The sequence below is a fragment of the Hordeum vulgare genome, chromosome 1H, assembly GCF_904849725.1.
Source record: "Hordeum vulgare subsp. vulgare chromosome 1H, MorexV3_pseudomolecules_assembly, whole genome shotgun sequence".
NCBI lineage: Eukaryota > Viridiplantae > Streptophyta > Magnoliopsida > Poales > Poaceae > Hordeum > Hordeum vulgare.
In genome coordinates this window covers 454,017,334-454,028,264 of record NC_058518.1, presented here as the reverse complement: position 1 = coordinate 454,028,264, position 10,931 = coordinate 454,017,334, and positions in this window count along the sequence as shown.

The window sequence follows — 10,931 nt, the reverse complement described above, 5'->3', positions numbered from 1 at the left end:
CATGACAATCCACACAATCAAACACTACACATTAAGTGAAGTTCAATATGCAACGAGTTGCATATTGACGAAACTCCACGTTAATTATCTAGTTATATCCCGATTAGATACACGGCAATATTAAATGTGGTTAAACATGCAAGAGGTGAAGCGGAAATTAAACTACCTATCTAGAATTTTAAATGAGGTCGGAAATGTCATATAGCACCTCCGAGACGACCTCACATGTTAATTTACAATTCCGTCCTGATCTGAACTAATGCATTTAATTAGTTGTTAAAAATCAAAACAAATAGGTTCACGTGATTCTACGCGTCAAGGCAAGCAATCTAGACATAGAGATCACCTCCAACGGAGCTACGGTTCAAAAGATACAAGCACCGCAAGATATGATGGCATGAATGCAATATGTGTGCAACGGCGGCTACGAGCACCTCAAATCATACAAACAGCAAGAGAAAATGAAACTACACGAGATTCTAAGCAAGTTTCATGTAGGACACGATCAAATCGGAGCTACGGTTCAAAAACTACGAGCAAAACAAGAAATGACTATAATCTGCCAAAATCAGCCACATAGCATTTTCTACGCCCCACAACTTCGGCTACACAACTTCGATAAGCTCAAGCAAGGCATGGCACGGAAGAGGGCAAGAAGCACTACTACAAACAACTAACAACAACTAGCATGGCAGCAAGGAGCACTAGGAAAAGAAGACACAAAAATGGCATCTCACACACTATTTCAGACTTAGTGAAAATTACACCTCATGAAAGTGCAGTTTTCTATCTGAAGCTATATTGACAGCAGCAAAACCTATAGCTACAGGACTCCAAATGGCATGAAAATTTACAGCATGCTAGAGAAACACAAGGGGTACAACTAACTCCATTGGACCAACCTCAAAAGAGCTACAGATCACAAGATGCAAGCAAGACAAGACAACAACAAAATATAACAGATTCCAGACTTAGAAATATTTCAGCTCCTCCAAATCAGCACTATTTCTAGCAACTTGAGAGCAAGCAAACAACACCTAAACATGCATTTCTATTGCAACCAAAAATACCAGGGGCTAAACAAAACATCTAAGAAGAACTCCCTAGTTGACAACTAATTCAAACGAGGCACGGAATAAATCCTACGAATTAATCAAAAAGGCAACATAGAAAAATATCTCGCGAACTAACTTGCTCGAAAGCTAAAACTAATTACACAGAAAAATCACATGGATTTTTCTACCCCGAAAACATATAAAATATGTGGGGTTTGCAACACAAAATAATGCCACACATTAATGCGAGATAATCACCTATATACCGGAAAATAAACTACCGGCAAACCATACATGCAAAAATACCTACGACCGCTCTAAAATTCATGGAATTATGGTTCCTAAAACACGGGCATTTAAACTAAGGCATACGGGCAACCCGGTCTTGCATGAAAAATAAATACGAGTCAAAACCTATTAGGACAACATGCTTATGTAGGCAAACAGCACGCTAAACGACGTCAAACAAAAGTGCAAGTTATAAAATCGGATTCTACGCGAAAAGTTACACAAGATACATATGCTACTCGTCGCGATCCGATATACGGTTTAGGAACTACGGTCATTTTAAAACCTAGCAATTTTTCTGGAACTAATAAATCTTTGGAAAATCCTAAAATATGCTAATGGGCCTAATTCGTTCATGGGCCTAACACAGCAAGCGCTTAATTAAAAAAATGCAATGGGCGGGGTTAATGGGGCCGGCGCTCACCTGAGGCCACTTGGGCCGGCGGTGGAGAGGCGGCCCGGGTCGAGGCTGCCGGAGAGGCCGAGATGGCCTAGGGCGCACTTGGGCCGAGCGGGAGGCCGGGGCTGCTGGAGGCGCGTAGCTGGGCCGGCTCAGGGCCCAGCCGAGTGCCACGCGCGGTGTGGGAGCGGGGCGGGCGACGGGGTCGAGCAGCTCCGCTCGATCTGGCGAGCGGCGGCTTTCCCAGGTGGCGCCCGAGCGAGGAAGCGGCCAGAGCGCAGGAGAGAAGACCGGGACGGGCCGACGACTGGCCAGATCCGGCTCCTCCAGTAGGGGCGGCGCGGGAGCTGCCCGGCTTGGATCCGGCGGGGACACGAACGACGAGGAACGGGGCTCCCGGGAGGAGGACGGCCATGGCGGCGGCTGGAGTTGCAGGCCACGGCGGCGAGGCTGGTCGGTAGCGGCTGCTGCTGGCCGGAGGTGGGGCACGGCTCCGGGGCGAGGCCGGGCTCCAGCCCGGTGGCGAGCGGGAGGACTCCGGCGAGGGCTGGCTCGGGCAGGAGGAGCAGCTCGGGAGGAGCGGGGCGGCTCGGATCTGGGCCCAGGCGGGCCTGGATTGGGCCAGGCGGGCCGGCGGCGCTGGGGGAACGAGAGAAAGCAGGTGGAGGCTAACTAGGGTTTCGGGCGCGGATCCCGAGGTGGAAGGGGGCTGTCAAAAAATACACACGGGGACTATATATAGACAAAAGCGGGGGCTAGGTTTAGCGAAATTTCGATCCGGATCCAACCGTGCGGTCGGATTCGGACGATTCCGAACACGGGTATGGGTACGCGGCCGTGTAGGGTGGTTTACCGGAGATGAGAGGGAGAACGGGCGGCGCGGCAACGATTTTTTTTAAAACGCCGGCAAACGTCCGACGGTAGCCCGAATACGGTGCCGCTACGGACGACCGTTCGGGTACCACACGAACTCTGACCGCGACGAAATTCGACAGGCGGCCTGGCTATAACTAATCACGACCGCATGCTGAGTTTCCCCTCGATCAGAGATAGTTTAACGCACACTTTTAAAACAGGGTTTCGACGGTGACGCGGGCGCGTGCGTGTGCGGACAGGCTCGGAACGAACAACGACGTTAACCGGCAACTAAAAACGGATGCAAGTTTGAAAACTGGCGGCAACGGAGATGCCGATGCAATGCAGATGATGCGCATGATGCGATGATGATGCGACAAAAATAAATAGACAGATGACGAAAATGGAAAGAGAGGGGAATCTTCTGGAACGTCGGCATCGGGCTGTCACACTTGTTTCTTATGAGCAGGAAAATATTTCTCCGAGAAGTAGTATATCATATCCTCGGGACTACGCACACAACCTGGAGCAAGAGAAGTAGACCAAGTTTTAGCATCACCCTTTAGTGAGAAAGGAAACAACTTAAGGATATAGTAATAGCGAATTTTTTCCTCATTAGCGAATAGGGTGGCTATATCATTCAGTTTAGTAAGATGTGCTACAACAGTTTCAGATTCATAACCATGAAAAGGATCAGATTCGGCCAAAGTGATTAACTCGGGATCGACAGAGAATTCATAATCCTTATCAGTAACAAAGATGGGTGAAGTAGCAAACTTAGGATCATATTTGATTCTAGCATTCAGAGATTTTTCTTTCCACTTGCGTAATAAATTCTCAAGATCATAGCTATCCTTACAAGCAAGAAAGTCTTCAGCTACCTCTCCCTCCATAACATAACCCTTAGGTATATTAGGCAATTCATATCTAGGAGAGCTAGATCTAACAAGTGTCACAGCAGGTTCAACTTCAATAATTTCATCAGTTTCAGAAGTATCATCAGATTCAGCAGTAACTCTAGCAATTTGGGCATCAAGAAATTCACCCAGTGGCATATCATTATCAAGCAAAGCATCATCATAAGCATCATGGATAGCAGAAGTAGCATTATCAAGCACATGCGACATATCATAATTACTAGTAGGTGGTGGTGTCGCAAATTTACTCATAACTGAAGGTGAATCAAGTGCAGAGCTAGATGGCAGTTCCTTACCTGTCGTCGTACTTGAGGTCAAGACTTTAGTTTTTGGATCTCTCGGATTCCTAATAGTGATCAACAGATATAAATCCCAAGTGACTCAGCGAATAGAGCTATGCTCCCCGGCAACGGCGCCAGAAAAAGGTCTTGATAACCCACAAGTATAGGGGATCGCAACAGTTTCCGAGGGTAGAGTATTCAACCCAAATTTATTGATTCGACACAAGGGGAGCCAAAGAATACTCTCGAGTATTAGCACTTGAGTTGTCAATTCAACCACACCTGAAAGACTTAGTATCTGCAGAAAAGTTTTAATAGCAAAGTAGTATGACAGTAACGGTAGCGGCGGTAACAGTAGCAGTAGTAATTTGTATAGCAAGTGTGACAGCACTAGCGGTAAAATAACTTAGCAAGGACCAGTATAGGAAAAGCTCGTAGGCATTGGATCGGTGAAGGATAATTATGTCGGATGGCATTCATCATGTAACAGTTATAACATAAGGTGATGTGAACTAGCTCTAGTTCGTCAATGTAATGTAGGCATGTATTCCGTATTTAGTCATACGTGCTTATGGAAAAGAACTTGCATGACATCTTTTGTCCATCCCTCCCGTGGCAGCAGGGTCCTAATGGAAACTAAGGGATATTAAGGTCTCCTTTTAATAGAGAACCGGAACAAAGCATTAGCACATAGTGAATACATGAACTCCTTATACTATGGTCATCTCCGGGAGTGGTTCCGGCTATTGTCACTCCGGGGTTGCCGGGTCATAACACATAGTAGGTGACTACAACTTGCAAGATAGGATCAAGAACGCACATATATTGATGAAAACATAATAGGTTCAGATCTGAAATCATGGCACTCGGGCCCTAGTGACAAGCATTAAGCATAGCAAAGTAGTAGCAACATCAATCTTAGAACACAGTGGATACTAGGGATCAAACCCCATCAAAACTAACTCGATTACATGATAGATCTCATCCAACCCATCACCGTCCAGCAAGCCTACGATGAGATTACTCACGAACGATGGAGAGCATCATGGAATTGGCGATGAAGGATGGTTGATGATGACGATGGCGTCGATTTCCCCTCTCTGGAGCCCAGAACGGACTCCAGATCTTCCCTGCCGAGGAAGAACAGGAGGTGGCGGTGGCTCCGTACCGTGAAACGCAATGAACTCTTCTCTCCTGATTTTTTTCTGGGCGAGAGAGACTATATAGAGTTGGAGTTGGAGGTGCGGAGCCACGTGGGCCCCAGGAGCCTGCCAGGCGCGCCCTAGGGGGGCGCGCCTCCTGGGCTCGTAGGCCCCTGGCTCCGTGTCTTCGGGTAATTCTTGCGCTAGTATTTTTTATATATTCCACAAAAAATCCTCGTAACTTTCCAGGTCATCCCGAGAACTTTTATTTCTGCACAAAAACAACACCATGGCAATTCTGCGGAAAACAGCGTTAGTCCGGGTTAGTTTCATTCAAATCATGCAAATTAGAGTCCAAAACAAGGGCAAAAGAGTTTGGAAAAGTAGATACGATGGAGACGTATCAGCAGGACGTTCGATGCACACGTCGGCGCGCATCACCAAGACCAGGTCGGCCCCCGACAACCCCGGAGCGGCCAAGCAGGAGCACCCCCTCAGGCGTAGCCAGCAGCGAGCGGTGGAGGCGGCAGCACAAGTGAGCTACGGCAACGGAGACACGCCAGTGCACCAAGCGGGGAGTCTGCACCGAGCAACACCGGGACCAACCAACTGCGGCAACAGGAACAAGCGGCTTCGCGTGGAAGCTCATCGTAGGAAGATATTTGAGCAACACGGCCGAGGGGACCCCCCTCCGCCGCTAAGGGGGTCAGCCACTGTTGCGTTGCTGGATGGATTTGGAGGTCGGTCGAATGCCTACATGGAGCCCTAGGTACCGGAGTATGCGAAGCCATCAGACCCTCTCAACAAAGAAGAGCCTCAAGCGCCCACCCAGGGCGCCTACTCTCCTCAGGAGCAAGGAGCGCCCTGGAGGCCCCCAGCGCCCCTAGGCCGCAGGGTGTGACGCCAGTCGTCGCCCCCGCAGAGAAACTGCGAAGAACCAGCCCCGGGCCTCAAGAAGACAAGTCATATGAAGCAACGAGACGCAAGTAGCACGGGCCACCCGCAACAACCACGGAGCTGGAGCAGGCACAGAGGGTCGGGCCTCACGAGACGCCCCTCATACACGAAGAAGCTGTGCGTGGTAAATTTTTGGGTTCACTGCTCTACAGAGTGCCTGCTGACCGCAGGGACTTCAGGTGTTCACGGCGTTCCCCTGCCTATCACATCGTTTACTCATGTTTCTATAACTCCTGTTGCATTCTTTTGCCGACCTGGCATCTTGCCTTGCTTGCATCTCCGAGCGATCCATCCGCCCCGCTCGGGGGCTCCGGTCAGTGCGTGTCGCCCCGACACGGGGACTGGGGAGGCCCCGCGGCACCCCAGGGCCACAATCAACAAGATAAAATGAGAGTCACTTGAGCGTCAAAGGGGGGCTCCTGAGCATCGCTCCTCGGGGACCTTACCGGTCACGAGGCCACCTGTCGCCCTTGATATCGCCCACGGACATTCGGTCGTTATTAGGGGTGGCATGGGTTGACCCCGTAGGTGAGATCGTCCATTCGGTTGCAAGCACTGACGGTTGGGAAATGTGCGGGACCGAGTCCTGGCGACGCAGATTCGCTTGAGCGTCAAGGAGGGGCTCCTGAGCATCGCGCCTCAGGGGCCTTACCGGTCATAAGGCCATCTGTCGTCCTTGATATTGTCCATGGACATTCGGTCGTTATCACGGGTAGCAGGGCTTGACCCCGTAGCTACATCCGTTCATTCGGTCACATGCAACGGCGGTTGGGAAATGTGCGGGACTGGATCTTAGCGATGCACAGCCGCTCGAACGTTAAAGGGGGCTTCCAAGCATTGCGCCTCGGGAGCCTTACCGGTCACAAAGCCACTTGGCTACCCTGGTGCCATCCCGGTATATCCGGTCGGTATCAGGGGAACTAGGTCCTTGCCACGTGAGGCGCCTCACGGCCGAAGGGAAATGCGCGGGACTGGGACCTGTCGACGTAGAGCCATAGAAAAGCCCTCAACCGGCCTCAGGAGAAGGAGCGCGCAGGACCTACATCAACCTGTCGCACCTCCGCATCGTCCTTCAATCCTTCCGGAACCTACTTCATCCCATGACACTCTCATGTAATAACGAGTCGAGCCCCCCCCCCCTGAGGACGAGGAAGGGGTCCACCCCACGCCTGGTGGAAGACCTATGCTCCACGCTAGGTACAGATGGAGGAAATCAACACAGTTCACCAATGACTTCCGGAATCAGGCGCCTATGCATCGGGGGTAGGGACACTCGCGAGGCCAAAGCGTCCTCGCGATCTCCCATATACACCCCGACCGTGACACTCTCACGTAATAACGAGTCGGGGCTGTATACACCCAGGGCCCTCGAGGATGCGGAAGGGGTCCACCCCACACCTAGTGGAAGACTTATGCTCCGCGCTGGGTGCATACGGAGGCAATCAACTTAGTCCACCAATGAATGTGCCCGCACCTGGCAAGGAAACCAATATAGTCCACCAATGACTATGCCAGCCTAAGTGCCGGACACGGCACTTGCTTGCTTTTCCTTGATTTCAAACCATCTTCTGTTGGACTTACGTCTGCCAATTTTAAAAGTTGATGTTTGAAAAAAAAGGGGGGGTGGAACTTTCTCTTGTGCTTTCTCGTATTCGCCGGTTTTGAAGCCTCTTTTCTGGATAACATTCTCTGAGGAGCTAAACGCTCCGCACTGCGCCTAGGGGCCAAGGAGCGAAAGCAAGGACTTGTCGTCCCAGGGGCGAACATTTTCGGCGATCAACCCCCGCTCGGGGGTCCGGATCGAAGCACAATATCACCACAAAGAGTCTTAGGAGGCCTTAGGGCGTCCTGAGGCGATGAACAAAGAAACGGGAAGAGGAATCGCTCAAGCGCCAAAGGGGCCTCTGGAGCATCGAGCCTCTGGAGCCTCGCCGGTCGTAAGTAGAGGGACCAAGGCCCGCAAACATGGAGGGCCGAAAGGGTCTCCACACCATCACACCTATAGAGCAGGAGCTACTCATGACGAGCTACGGAAGCGACCGCCGCAAGCCCACGAGCTAAGTACCCCGCAAGCCTAGATGGGGGTCATTTGGTTTAACGCCAAACTAACAACAAATTAAAAACATGCGTACTAAAGGGGTGCATGGCCTAAGGATTAAGCTGCGGCGAGGGACGAGGCCGGCGACCAAGCGTGCAGCGGCACGAGCGGAGCCTTCGAAGGACGGTACCTCCTGAAGGCCCTGGTCGTCGTTGCCCCCGAGCACTGGCTGGGGAAGCGACAGGCCCTAAGATCCGGAGCCAAGCCGCAACGACCACCAGCGAGCAAACCATCAATTCAAGAGCGAAAGGGAAAATGACGGACAACAAAGGTAATAACGCAAAAGTTTAACGCCCAACACGGCAGGGTGCCTATGGGGAGAGGCCGCCTACGTCGCCCTTGGCGCATGTAGGCTCGGCGTCGGAGCCCTCCTCCTCGCTAGAGACGGGCACCCGTACGTACCGCTCCACCAGGACGTCCACATGCGGGCGGACTATGTCCCGGAGAAGACGGCGAGACTCAGCGGGCGCCGGCACGACGACGCGTCGGGGGTCGAATTGTGAGGCAAGGCAGCGCAGGTTGGAGAAGACGAGCATCAAGGCAAGGCCGAGAAGCTCGCGCGTGTCAGCCGCGCAGTCCTCCTCCACCCGAGAGGCGCCAGTCTCGAGTGTTTCCCCCACCTTCTGAGAAGGCGATGTAGCCCTGCTATCCCATAGACAACAGCGCCAGAAGTTGACACGTTGACAAAGGTTGGGCTTGCGTTGGTTTTTCCCTTGAAGAGGAAAGGGTGATGCAGCACAGGAGCAGTAAGTATTTCCCTCAGTTTGAGAACCAAGGTAATGATCCAGAAGTTGGGTCTCGTCAAGTCCAGAGTACCTGCGCAAACACAAACAAGCTTGCACCCAACGCTTCAAAGGGGTTGTAAATCCCTTCAAGATTGTTTGCAAAGTGAGATCTGAAGGCGGAAAGTGCAACGAAGTAAAAAGTGTAAGGCTGAAAATATGGTGTGGAGTAGACCCTAGGGGCCATAGTTTTCACTTGAGGCTTCTCTCAAAATAGCAAGTATTACGGTGGGTGCACAAATTACTGTCGAGCAATTGACAGAACCGCGCAAAGTCATGACGATATCTAAGGCAATGATCACACATATAGGCATCACGTCCGAGACAAGTAGACTAATACTTTCTGCATCTACTATTATTACTCCACACATTGACCGTTATCCAGCATGCATCTAGTGTATTGAGTTCATGACGAACAGAGTAACGCTTTAAGAAAGATGACATGATGTAGAGGGATAATCTCAAACCAATGATGAAAACCCCATCTTTTTACCCTTGATGGCAACAACACGATGCGTGTCTCGCTACCCCTTCTGTCCCTGGGTGAGGTCACCGCACGGTATGAACCCAAAACCAAGCACTTCGCCCATTGCAAGAATCATAGATCTAGTTGGCCAGACAAAACCCACAACTCGAAGAGAATTACAAGGATATGAAATCATGCATAAGAGAGATCAGAAGAAACTCAAATAAGATTCATAGATAATCTAATCATAAATCCACAACTCATCGGATCTCGACAAACACACCGCAAAAGAAGATTACATCGGATAGATCCCCATGAAGATGATGGAGAACTTTGTATTGAAGATCCAAGAGAGAGAAGAAGCCATCTAGTTACTAGCTATGGACCCGTAGGTCTATGGTGAACTACTCACGCATCATCAGAGAGGTCATGGTGTTGATGAAGAAGCCCTCCGTGTTTGAATCCCCCCTCCGGCAAGGCACGAGAACGTGCCCCGGATGGGATCTTGCGGAGACAGAAGCTTACGGCGACGGAAACGTACTTTCGATGATCTCCTGATTTTTTTGGGATTTTTAGGGAATATATAGGCGCAACCCCTAGGTCAGGGGACGCTCAGGGGGACCACAAGCCTAGATGGCGCGGCCTCCCCCCTGGCCGTGGGGTGGGGGCTTGTGGGGCACCTGGGGCTCCCCTACCTTGGCTCCCAAGGTCCCCGATCTTCTTCCGTTCCAGAAAAAATCTTTTCGGGGATTTTCTTCCGTTTGGACTCCGTTTCAAAAACTCCTCTAAAAGGGGTCAAAAACATGGAAAAAACAGGAACTGGCACTTGGCACTGAGTTAATAAGTTAGTCCCAAAAAAAAGGCATGCAAAACATCCAAAGTTTGACAACATAATAGCATGAAACCATCAAAAATTATAGATACGTTGAAGACATATCAAGCATCCCCAAGCTTAACTCCTGCTCGTCCTCGAGTAGGGAAGTGATAAAGAATGAATTTTTGATGTGGAATGCTACCTAGCATAGTTGTCCTTTGCAACTTCTTTCACGCGACATGAATGTTCAGATCGTAAGATTCAAAGCAATAGTTTGCTATTGACATGAAAACAGTAATAATTCAAGCAAACTAGCAAAGTAATCATGAACTTTCAAAATAACAAGGCCAAAGAAAGTTATCCCTACAAAATCATATAGTCTGTCTATGCTCCATCATCCTCACACAACTAATGTAAATCATGCACAACCCCGGAACTGGCCAAGTAATTGTTTTCACACTCTTACTTTCTCAAACTTTTTATAACTATCACGCAATACATGAGCGCGAGCCATGGATATATCATTATAGGTGGAATAGAGTGTGGTGGTGGTTGTGAGACAAAAAGGAGGAGATGGTCACACTGACTTGGCGTATCAATAGGCTATGGAGATGCCCATTAATAGATATCAATGTGAATGAGTAGGGATTGCCACACAAGAGATGCACTAGAGCTATAAGTATGTGAAAGCTCAAAAGGAAAACTAGTGGGTGTGCATCCAACTTGCTTGCTCACGAAGACCTAGGGAAATCTTGAGGAAGCCCATTATTGGAATATACAAGCCAAGTTATATAATGAAGATTCCCACTAGCATATGGTAGTGACAAAGCAAGAAGCTCTCAATCATGAAGAACATGGTGCTATCATGAAGCACAA